General features: G+C 43.8%; 1 non-coding gene across 1 annotated transcript; it reads left to right on the forward strand.

Annotated features, from left to right (window-relative positions):
- The first annotated feature begins 1,134 nt into the window (after positions 1 to 1,134).
- On the forward strand, positions 1,135 to 10,005 carry LOC119402077 (uncharacterized). Its single transcript, XR_007417151.1, has 4 exons — positions 1,135 to 1,342; positions 2,055 to 2,231; positions 4,538 to 4,741; positions 7,267 to 10,005. It is a non-coding gene; the product is annotated as an uncharacterized LOC119402077 (transcript).
- The last annotated feature ends 2,010 nt before the right edge of the window (positions 10,006 to 12,015 follow it).

Below are 12,015 nucleotides of genomic sequence, written 5' to 3' on the forward strand. Positions count from 1 at the left end.
AGCACCGACTAACAAAACTGCTGCAATATGCGTTGCAGAAAGGACGCGATTTCGACGGGCGAATGTCGTGCCTTGGTGAAGCGAGAGCAGCGCCTGCGAGACAGAGGCCAGCGGGACGCACGCGTTTGCGGCTCAGGCTACGAACCTCTACCTCCCGCGTTGCTGAAGTGCAGTGTGTGTTATGTATGCATGAGCACAGGCGTCGGCTACCCATTACTAGAAAGCGCACACCGTGCCGTTTCTCTCCTTAATAGACGACGCTTTGAAGAAGTGCATACCGGGTACCAGTGTTGATTATGAGCTTGTTGATATCATCCTTACGCGGGATTCACGATTCGCTGTGTCCAAATATATGTTCACACCGTCCGCTACCACGACGGTTTAATCATGATCATGGGCGTTAGTCGTCGCGATAGAGACATGATGTCAACATGGGTGCATCCACGTCAAACGGTGCTATAGCTGCCAAACACGAATAGACATTGTACAAGCTCTCATATATCATAAGCACTACTTCTGTGAAGACACGTTTCACTTTCGTGTTATACCGATTCCTATGACGGAGGGATCAGCCATGTTTTTTTATATCAGCCACCGGCTCCTCCATCTTTGGCGCGTCACACGCTCTGCGGCATGATGATCCTGAAAACAAAACTTCACAACCACCATAAAAGATTATCAACTGCAAAATCTGTAAGTTTTACTATGGATAGCTCATTGAAGTAAACAACCAGTAGGGTGTTTTCTGCGGTTTGCATATCTGAAGACTTCACTTCCATTTTACGGATGAAGTAAGATGCGAATACGACCGAAATGATAAGCCAGCTTTGGGTCACTATCTATTTATATGCAGGGCCTTTCCAGCAGAGCCTCATGCAGCAGGCCATGAGACCGAGGCGCGTAAAGAAGGCGATCCGCTCCATGTTTTCCTGCCACACATATATGTCGTATAACTATATCATTGCAGAAATGCTGGTCGCGGTGAAGGCCAGTTGCTCATACACATTGTTGTCCCGAAAGACATGTAGCCTAAATTCTGAAACACAATGCATCTGCGACAGAGTAAACTCGCTCAGCCTGTCCTCTGTTAAACTAAATGCTTAATATAGGGTTAGGCTAAACAATAAAACGGCGAGATCCGCACTGCCCCGGTGCGGGCTATGCACTCGTGCAGTCGGAGCGCTACATCTTCGCTTTTTTGCTAAACCTATGAAAGAAAAGCGTACTGGAATCAGTGAACTAGCTAGTACTTAATGGACTACTGTGACATCCTCAGTAGCTGAAATGGGCGTTGTGTATATTTCAATAGTTTTCTTCTTCAGTCCGGTTCTCCTCGCTGAAGGTAAGTCTTTGTTACGCCTTCAATATGAAGTGTACCATTCAAATCATGCATCATTGTTTTAGACGGTTTGTATAAGGCTCTATTGTCTTGTAACCACAGAAGGATACCATTGTTTTAAATGTTACGTCACTTTTTGATATCGCTCGTCATTTTGATCAGGCTATGTTGTGTCCTTTCTTTTGAAGCGGTACGTAACTTTGAAACGTCCCTACGAGCAGTAGCACTGTTGTAGTCGTTGAGCTTGCCACCGTACAATCACTCCTGCGAAGAGTGCAAATACATAACAATCAGTTCAGCTCACATTGAGACAGTAACAATTAGCTGGAATGTAGAGGGCCGGAATATAAGGCTAACCAGGAAACACGCCTTCATGTTTCCTTTTGTCTCATCTCCTTGCAATGGTACATTTGGTATTCGCACACACCTCCAAATACACAAGATTTATATTTCCAGAATCTTCACTTTACAATGAACATTTTGAACAAGTTTCGTAGCGAGAAGTAAAGGGCTCAATAAGCCTCGGCATGTCCGCAGTGTTTGCTTGATATTCCCGCCTGGTTCATCAATGTCACAGAACCACGGTTGCAGTTTCATTCTGCGATTACATAAACTGGCAAGCCCTAACAACCTCATACACTTGCAGTGTAATATTTTCGGTTTATTTTGCAAGGCATCCTCAGTAATTTAGCTATTCCGCTGTATTTCTATTCAGGCAGGAATGTGAGAAACGAAAAATGCTCAAAGGAAGTAACAGTGGAAGGCTGCGACACGGTGCTCTTAGGCTGGAGCTTTAGCCCACAGCATAATAAATGCGTGAAAGGCTTCTCCTGCTCCGATATTGCAAACAGATTTGAAAACGAATGGCAATGCAAGACGACATGCCCTCCAGGTGAGTGCATGCTGCATGAAAATCAATGATTGCCTGAATTTTCTATGGTCTTTTCTGGGTAGGATAGAAAACCAAAAGACTGCTTCAAAGGCTCGTATGGGCAATAATCATATGCGCGTTTCGAAGAACCTTATATATATATATATATATATATATATATATATATATATATATATGATGAAAGTCACAGTGAACTAGAACCTATCATGAAAGAGACCTTCGAAATTCGTATTTAACGTGTAAATTTAAAGCCGTTACCTGTGGGAAACTGATACCACAGGTCGCGCACGCAAAAACGTCGCGCACGAATTTATGCGTACCAATAATCTGCTGTCAGATGCACCTATGACGTGTGATTGATAATGTTTGTGCCGCCGACACATACGTATATGCTTCGAAAGCAACGTCGAGTGCCGCCACTGCTGTCATCGCAACTGGGGGCATCCACGGTCACAACACTGCGGTCCCCGAAGCGCTCTCGGATTACACCGGTGGTGCGTCACAACGTAACTATTGCTGACTAGCAATGCTCTGGGCCAAACCAGCAGCGCATCCGCGCACGTGCTCTTGGCGTCGCCGGTGGCAAATTCAGCGACAAACCGCCTTCGCAGGCAGCGTCTGCTCCCAGTAACGCATAGCTCAGCCGCGCGAGCGTCGCGCTCGAGCTTGAGCTTGGGTTCCCTATTGTGGATTCAGAATTTTTTACTCCTTTTTTTCTCTTGCGCAATCGCGCACGCGCATATTCTCCTTTTCATGTTTAATGACGTGTCCAGTTCACGCACGCGCTTCTAATAATCGCTGGTCATCCAGGAACAGTTGTATGCTATGCCATCCTTCATTTTGTATTATGTGCCGTTGCATGTCTACATCACTGCGACGAAGGCTGGTCCCGCGGCCGAAACGTCAGTTCTTTCTTTTCGATCTTTTCTTCGTGCTTAACTTTTTTGGCTTTTACTGCCCCCTGTTCCGCGTTAGCACTGTTGTAGCTATATATATATATATATATATATATATATATATATATATATATATATATATATATTATATATATATAATATATATATATATATATATATATATATATATATATATATATATATATATATATATATATATATATATATATATATATATATATATATATATATATAAAGGTCGTTGCGTGTTATATGCGGTATAATACTGCCACTACTTCAAATAACTTATTTACTGTGCGAACGTTAAGCTTGGGGGACAAGTGGTGTTCTTAAAGGGACTGTCTACCGTCCTTCATCGCTTTTCTGTTTTGTACCACAATAGAAAACGTACCGTCTGAAGTGTCCAACCTTGCAGCAGTTTTCCTGCAAAGTGAGTAGAAATTTTTAAAACAGAATTTTTCGATCTGCGTTCGGTCTTCTTCCATTGGCGTGAAACGTGCCCACAACACTGGTTGGTGGACGCGATGACGATTGTAGTGCCGGTAAAAATTAAAACCGAAAGCACGTGTGATTTCTGTAGGATTACTTTACTTTCGCTGAACGTTGATGTAACGAATGTAACAGTCGTTTTCAGCGCGCTAGCGGTTGAATGAAGCCTTAATATACGATTACAGAACGCTTGTTTTGCTGCAATCGCAGTCTATGCGTTTATTTCAGCACTGCTGCCGCAATACAAGCCAAGTCGATTCATCAAAAAGAGAGAACAAATGCGCGCCTTCACAGCGCAGTACATGTGAGACATCCTAACAACAATACAGTGGCGCAGTACGATCAGCGCGGAGAGCCGCATGGCATATAGCGCACGAGTAGAAACAGACAAAATCGAAGGCGGCGCCGCAAGCAGCGCCATCGGGCGCCTTTTTGGATGCGCGAGAAAAATAAAAGCAAAAAATTACTTACTGACGCAACCGAAAGGTGCCTCAAGTGCGTAAAATACAATTTCAAGTTATACATGTTTGTTTTTAAGCAAATTGAGTCTACCTGCAAAGATTTCTTGTCCTACCAGTAGATTGAACCACATCGCCGTAGGGTGATGCTAGCGGTCATTCTTTCACGTTTTTCAACATCAAATTAAAAATATAATTTGTTTTTTTTATGGGGCAAAAGCGTGCTCGTTGCCGCCGATGAGATGAATGATCTTCTCAATTTCACCATAATCAGAAAAATTTTTCCGAGCGGTAGACAGTCCCTTTAAGGGCAAACTAGTTTTGTGAGTTAGACCTAGTTAATCCAAAGGATGATTCAGTGCATTTATTCACAGTCGTTCTTTACGGTTTTATTATGAGATATCACCCGAGGTCGCTTTTATTTATTTACTTATTTTTTCAGTCTCTGGCAGGAAACCAAAAGTTAAGGTACTGGTCATGTGGAGCTGCCAATTTTGGCTCAAGTATGGCGGAGCGTGTCAAAAGCGCTGGTATGAATTCTACACTAACAAGAACGGCAGGAAGTGCAGATTGCTTTATTATACGGGCTGTGATGCCTGGAAACACAAGTTATATACATTCGACTATTGCAGGCGACGATGCCGTGGTAAGTAGAAGACGTTGTTATCCATAAAATTCCATACTGTTTCGGGCATTTTTCTTGTTGTAGTAGTAATACAAAGTGACTGGCCCATCGTTTAACAGTTGCTACTGATTTCACAATACGAATAGTTTTTCTGTTTATTTAGTATTTCCCCTTTTTTCTTGTGTTTGCAATAGATGTTAGCTGTACTGATTCTAATCATGCTAACTCTTGCTTGGTCCGTATTGTGGTCGGCAATGTAAATGAATGAATAAATAAATAAATAAAAAATACAGGCCTGCGCTGAATTTTCAGCGAACTGTCTCGAATATATAACACGGCTTTTATTTACGACTACTGCTTAAACATTTCCCTTTGTATTTCAGTGCAGTGGTAATAAATAGACAGCCACATAACCAGCTGTTGCCAGCCAGAAAATAATGATGCAACTTTTTTAAGGGCAACAGTAGTGGAGTGCGAACCATTTGTTGGAATAATGTATTTTTAGCATCGTGAATAGAGTGAGTCATTCAAAATTTCTCAACACTTAGAAAACCACAGCAATATTAGCGAACGGTTAGCCAACAATACCATGTGATCTTGTCCTAGCCGCTTCATACTCGACATATGGTAGCCCCGCATGAAATTAGACTGAATAATGAAGCATAAGGTACAGAATACCACTGAAATGCAACTGAGTTTTAACACGGCAACTCTCAGGAATACAAACAGCAACAATGACATGCGCATCTAGCGCTCTACAGGCGTCAGACTATGGAGTTTCGCAAGACGCGTAACGCCACCTGTCGGAGCGAAAAGGAAGGAATTGAGTAGTTCCAACTCCGACTCCCTTGCAAAGATCGCTGTAGAACCAGGTGCAACCAGCGAGTGCAAAACAACAATTGAGCTTAACATTCCATGTGTATGCGTATTTAACACTGAGAAAGAGAGCTATGAATTTCGCTGTGTCAGTCGGAAGTACTACTGAACCGCCATGAAGTGCTTGTTAATCCCTCGCCAAAACGATGGCGAAAACAGCAGCATACGCGACAGCTCAGCGCGTTACGTCGAAACGCTGCAATCAACGCTACTGCTGCGTTGTGAATTGTCCCCGTCGTAAAGGACTGAATATCAACGCTCAGTTTTACCGATTTCTATAGCTGTCCTACGAAGCAGAAAGGCGAGAGCACTGGATACGGGCCATTGAACGTGTTGGGTAAGCAAATTACTGTTGGGTAAGCCTTCGGTTGAACCCCTCGAAAGTGGACCCGCACGTATCCCCATTTGCAGCATATACAAACGGAAGACAATCCTCAACAGAGCATTTGAGGATTCGTAAACAAACAGTCCGACGCACAGGAAGCGAGCTGAACGGAGAATGCAACTAAAAAGGCGAAAATTGTCGGGGCCATTCGTCCCTGATAAACCAATCTTTATACCACTGTTCGTAAGATACATAGCTAACTAAATTGATCAAGTAAGTACTTCATCGCTTTGATATTATGTGTATACCCAAATTTAACGCACTTAGGCGCTACAGAACGGACGACGTCGTAGGGATTGTCTCAAACTCGATGTCCTGCGATGCTCGCTTGCACTTGCTAGTTGCAACGCGCCGAAATCACTGAAACTTCTTTTGCATAGTGCCCACAGTTTGCTTTGATGAGCTTTGAAGTGTCCATTAGCAGAGGAAGCTTTCTAAGTCATTGATTTTCAGGAAAACGAGTTGCGACACCAACAAAAGAGGGTGTTCTATTGTGGCCTATGTACATTCGCTTGCGGCTGGCTCTCTTAGCACTACCCAGTTAGTGCCAGGGCTGCGATGAGGGCGCTAGTGGCGGTGTTTTTCGCAGTACGACTTTTATAATGCATCCAGATGTTTCTGTCGACTCAGTTTCAGGTATAAGACTAAGGAGTCATGACAAAGCAGCATTCCGAAAACCACGTTCGACCCTTGACGATTTGTCGTCACGAAACTTGATGATATGGGATCGTGAGATCTCGAAGACGCCGCAGCGAATTTATTTATTTATTTATTTATTTATTTATTAGCTTTACACATTGCATCCCTGTTTTATTATAGCATACGAAATGGGATATTATAAAAGTATTTCTGTTCAGTGAGAAGTGTAAATTACATTTCACCAGCTGTACGGTGTTGAAAATTCTTTCAATCATTTTCCATGAGTTTAGACTCGCCAATATGTTGTTGTTTTCCTGCCTTTTATGTGGAACAATCAGGCAATGTAATATTTAACGCATTCCAGGGAGTGGAAAATGAAGCTTTTACTAATAAATTAAGGTACTGCTATGACTCATAGAACAAAAGGATCGATAACTGGGCTAGTTCTCGACAACTGGACTCGTCTTATGTTTTACACTTCTCTCAATTGTGTGCCATAAACACAGATAATTGTTTCAGTATTTTGTACGCAGGCATGGGAAACAAAGTGAAAAGCTGAAAAAAAAAGGCAATCATGTGCCCGTTTAGTTCAGCATCCTCATTTTTGTGTCTATGTATATTCACATGCAGCATTTGAATTTTTCAGTGTACCTGGGCCGGCGAAAGAAATATCCTAAATGAAACGACGAAACCTCGAAATATCTTCTGGTCGTTGTTTAATATATTTGCCATAGGTAAACGTGCGTTCATATTTCGGAAGAAAGCTACGGAGGAAATAAGGCAATTCTACCACGATGCTATGGGCCTGCTACCTTGTGCCTTGTTATATGCAGATTATAAATAACGTGTGATCGTTTCGTCAGGTACATACATACCTGAACGAAACGCGTGGTTCTGGCACGTAGCAGTGCACGCAAACTCACATTAGGTTCGTCGAAGGCCTGAAGAAAGCCTTAAGGAGACATCGCCTTCTGCGACATATAGATAACATAACCGGACCCAGGCCCGTAGCCAGGAATTTTTTTCGGCGGTGGGGGGGCACTTGCTGAAAGCCTCGACTATTCGAGAAAAACGCCTATTTTCATTATATATTTTCGGTAAAACACAATGTATCATAAAAATTTCGGGGGGGGGGGTGCCCCCCCCCCCCTGGCTACGGGCCTGACCGGACCTTTCCTGAATGGTATGCACACATATCACATCATACATATAATACACATGGTACGCATGATAAAAACACGTAGGGTAATTATTCGTATAATTTGCGTACGATACTGTTGCAGAAATTTTGTACATGTGTAGTGGAAAAAGCAATTTTCGAGCCTCCTTGCTGTAAGAAAGACAATGCGTAGGCTAAGCATCCTTGTATTTCGCATTCCTCATTGTATTTCCCTTGGCTTTTTGTACGCATCGTGTACTTCTTCCTCATTTTTCCTCTACCGCGCGTTTCCTACGTGGGGCTTCGGTGAAGTGATGCTGAAAAGAAAACAGCACGCTTCTTCATCAGGGATGCCGTGCACTCATTACATAGTCAAATAAATAGTCGTATGTTTACGTCCGAATATATGTGTGTATGAACACAGATATCCGAACAAAACAGCAAAATATTTTCCAATACTGGTGGTGTTTGCTGCCCCAATTTCTTGATGTTCAAGAGTAACTAACGTAGGTCGCACACAGGCAAACGCATGGAAGCTATTCTTATGAACTGAACTTTTGCCCACTCGAGATGCTTTAGCTATGCTAATGCCTGAAGATTTTACCTGCAGTAACGCATGTTATCGGTAGCAATGTCGATTGGGGAATAAAAAAATAACGGCGCTAATAATGGGAATGCCACTGGTTACCTGTAAAAAAATATAGTTCTCACTCGGGCTATACTTACAGAAGAAAATTGACTGTATGGTTCACAGACTACACAACCAGTAATTACCGGTTCTATTGTCCTCTCAATTCGTATTTAGAGGACAGAAGAAATGATGTAAGTGGACTCTTCGGCAAATGTGTATGCTTGCTACGCCTTAACGAGAACTATGATTGCATTAGTAAACGTGTTTTTGGTCGAGTGGGTTCATTACTTGAAAAAGTAAAACCGTAGCGCGAAAGAAACAAGGACGAGAACAAGGACACAGAACTTGCGCGCATCTTTTCCTTGTTTCTTTTGGCTGCGGTTTCTTTTTCTCAAGCTACGAGTGCCTAATGGGCCAAACTTACAATACGCAGCTTCGGCATAACAATGGCCCTGTGGCTTTCGTCTGGGAAGAAGGTCTTACGCTCGACTGTTATTGTGACTATTTTTGAACTGCACAAGATTAATCATCTGAAAGTAGAGAGGCACCATCTCCTTTACATAAGTCTTAACTTGTAGTGCAAGCTTCCGCCTGTGTTAGTGCCTGTGCTAACACTGTGTTAACACAGCTACCACCTGCGTTAACGTAGGGCAAGCTACCGCCTGTGTTGACGCTGGACAGAGTATTTACATAGGTCGAGCGCATGCAGGCTGTGAACTACTCCAGTTATTCCAAATGCTTACTAATTTAAAGGGACACTAAAGAGCAAAACGATTTATTTCGCATTAGTAAAGGAGTCTTCCACGATACCAAAAACACCAGGCTTGCTGCGAGAACACGCTTAGTAAGCGAGAAAACGCGCAAAAAGAAAATACAGGTGGCGACGCCACCTTGGAATTCCCGCGCCATTTGCCGTGACGTCACATATTTTTGACGGCGCCTGCTTGGGCCTACGTAGTTCCTAATCGGTTAAATCGAAGTACATTGTCCTCTGAGGGGGCCAGAGACTTGACATAACGAGTTTGTGGAAATTTCGTCGAGCCAGTGGCGCCAAAATACGTTAAATGCTCTTTGAAACCTTTTACGTCACGAATTACAAAGTTCACCGCGAAATTTAAAAATGAAACTTTGAACTTGGTTTTCTCCTGTAATATTGAACCTATGGTGGTGAAATAAACTACACAAGAGTTATCCGAGCACACTTTATTAGTATAAACCAATTCGTTGTTTCTCTTTAGTGTCCCTTTAAGGTAAATCGTGCGAAAAACGTATTCTTGACACCAACGTGCTTTAAAGTAAATTAGAACTGTTTGGTTGACTGAATAATTCACGAAAAGCACATAGCTAAAATCTCATGAGGGCAATAAAAAATGACTGTCGATTTATTGTTATCTTTTTTTAACAGCAAAGCTGGTTAAGCCGGCCGTAAAGTGTCGACCCTTCCGCAAAATTGTCACCATCATGAACGGGTATGTGCCACAGAATTCGGTCAAATCCCACTGCTCATTGCTACGCCGTGGCCTGTAATAACCCTGATGGGTGAGGGAACGCGTACAGAGAGAGAGAGAGAAAGAAAGAAAAAGCGAAACAGAGACACGGAAAGAAAGATATAAAGAAAGAAAAAGAGAAGTATTCTTGCCGAAAAATAAATTCTTCGCAAGGCGGGATTCGTACCCGCGTATACCCTCGATCCGAAGGCGACGGTACGCGGGTTCGCGTATCCTCGCCTTCGGCAATTTCTTGTCGAAAAAAAATTTTTTAATGTTTGCACGAAATCGCGCAAAGCTTGGCACGGCGAAGCACGGGCCCGTCGCCGCTCATGCGCGGCTTCCTCCTCGGCCGTACGCTCTTTCTTAGGACGACCCACGACTCTCTGGAGACGATAGGGTCCAGCCAGGCTATGCGCTATACACCAGAGCACGCCTGTCTCGCACCCAGGCTGCTGGCGAGCCGAGCGGATACTCTCGCACCCATTGTAGTACTTGCGCGAAAACAAACGGGGACGAAGAAAGAAGACACACGGACAAGAGTTGTTAGATTGCGCTTGTCCGTGTGTCTTCTTTCTTCGTCCCCGTTTGTTTTCGCGCAAGTACTACAATGAATTCGTTCCAACTAGGCCGGCTAGCAGTTTTGCTCGCACCCAGACGCCGGGCTGGCCGGAGTGCCAAGGCGCGAGCGAGTTGCACCAAGTAAACAGGGCAAGCTGCAGTTCTGAGGCTTTGAAGTGCGAAAAAGTACCCGTTCACGCCGCTTCAGCGTATAAGAGCTCGTCTGGGCACTACTGAGTCGTCTTTGGATGCCAAAGCAAGCAGCGCAACAGGAGGATATTACCTAACGTTGTCTGCGGCGATCACGTCGCGCCACGGGGATAGCGCCAACGCGGTGTTTTGAGTTTCGCCGCGAATGGATAACTGTGATTCAAGCTGAAAAACTAGGTGCCGAATGAAAATGCGCGAGTAATACACTAACTGCGTGTATTCTGCACTGTGATGCCCACCTATTTCATTTTACGGACCTAATATGCGTGACACGCAGCTGGGTTGAAAGCAGGCGCGAGCTTTGTGTTGGGGTGCACTTCACGCCTTTGAGCGTTTCCTTTGACGAAAATGTAGTGCAAGGTAGTACTTTCAAGCACAAGGAACCAGCATGCTTTGCCACTTTCAACCTAGTCTAATGCTTCAGTGCTTTTGATGGCATCCACGCCTTCAAGATCTCGTCTTCAAAAGGTAATAAATGGTACGATGTTCCTCAACAGCTGGCCAGAATCTCGTGCTTTCATTTCAGTGTTTGATGTCTCCACATTTATTTGGACGCGAGGCATCCAGCTGCACATAATGCATGTGTTGGCACGTAAGTAAACCGTACTCGCGCCAGTGTCCTTTACGTCGCAGGCGTAGCGCTAGCTCAAGCGGCTAAATTTTTAGCATATTTACACAGCACACATTTAATAAAAGACAATTGGATTCCGGCCATTTCAATATCGGCTTAATAGCACAGTTTCGCATTGTAAAGCGTCATCGTTACAAGACTAAAATCGCGCAGGTAGCGTCCAAAAGGGATCGATGAACGATACTGCAGGTGATACTTCCTGAAAGCACGCTTTTGTGAGCAAGACGCATTATTGTAAGAGTGCTTTTGAAACAAAAATTACGTTTCGCGAAACTACCCTTAAAGCGTACTCTAATTATTACGCGTTGCATCTTGGAATGATGAGCTTTCACAAAGCTTTGTGCACAACTTGTAATATGGGGCAACAAAACATTGTTTCACTCTTTCGCGAGCTGCGCTGCAATTACGATTCACGCTTACTACAGCGAGGGCGTTTTTTTTTTACAAATGTAACAGCGTACGTAGCTGACGAGATTGGTTCCGCAGCCTGCTCAGCACGTACTGTATACATTGTGGACTTGCATGAGCAAGGTGTTCTTGATGTTCCAATAAAAACAGCCAAAATGTCCAGGCTAGAAAAGACGCGAAACACGCTCTCCGACGCGCTGAGTTTCGAGAGTTTCACGTTTGCTTTGTGCAGCGTCTGCTAGCGTGGCAGCCCGCGCACATTGTTTCGTCGCGTGTGCGATAGATGGCGCGACGCGCGATGCAAATAT

This window comes from Rhipicephalus sanguineus, chromosome 8 (assembly GCF_013339695.2).
Source record: "Rhipicephalus sanguineus isolate Rsan-2018 chromosome 8, BIME_Rsan_1.4, whole genome shotgun sequence".
Taxonomy (NCBI): Eukaryota; Metazoa; Arthropoda; class Arachnida; order Ixodida; family Ixodidae; genus Rhipicephalus; species Rhipicephalus sanguineus.